Below are 612 nucleotides of genomic sequence, written 5' to 3' on the forward strand. Positions count from 1 at the left end.
GAAGTGTGGGAGGAGCGCGCCGAAGGGAGCCGGAGCGCTCCCCCAACTCTCAGTGCGCCGCCCCTGGGCTTCCCCCCCACGCACCCTCCCTGCCCCCAGGGCACTGGCGGAGACCCTGACCCAAACCAAGGGCAAGGCTGGGCCCTGGGTGGCCGTGGAGCAGCCGCGGGCACAGGTGAGGGCCCCACCCCCGTCCCCGGTACTTTTCCTCTGGTTACAGAACCAGCAGCCCCGGGGCCCAGGCTGGGGCCTCCCGAAGCGGGGAGTCTGCCAACTGGGGTGCCCTGCGGGCAGCGGCGTGGGTGTTCGGGGCTGAGGACACGGCTCCCCGAGGAGCGTGGGTTTGACCCAGCACCTCAGCCCTCCAGAGCCCCCAGCTCCGCACGGCGGTGTGGGGCGCCGGAGCCCACTGGGGGAGGGGCCGAGCCCCGGCAGGAGCCCGGGGTGGCCGGAGCGGCGGCCCCTGGCCGGCAGAGGACTTCTGGGCTCGCTCCCAGCCGCCCGGGACAGAGGCGTAAACCGGGCCAAGGGCCCCCTGGGCCTGGCCCCCAGCGCCCGCCGCCCGCCGCCAGTTTCTGGGTTTGTAGGCTGCGGGGCCCCGCCCCGGCTCCC

The 612-nt window shown here is 75.3% G+C and overlaps 1 protein-coding gene across 1 annotated transcript in view; it reads right to left on the reverse strand.

Annotated features, from left to right (window-relative positions):
• BAIAP2 (BAI1-associated protein 2) overlaps nucleotides 1–612 on the reverse strand; it is a 10,312-nt gene that overhangs the window by 5,158 nt on the left and 4,542 nt on the right. The window lies entirely within an intron of this gene.

The sequence above is a fragment of the Condylura cristata genome, unplaced genomic scaffold (genome assembly GCF_000260355.1).
Source record: "Condylura cristata isolate star-nosed mole 26May11 unplaced genomic scaffold, ConCri1.0 scaffold00060, whole genome shotgun sequence".
NCBI classification, from domain to species: domain Eukaryota; kingdom Metazoa; phylum Chordata; class Mammalia; order Eulipotyphla; family Talpidae; genus Condylura; species Condylura cristata.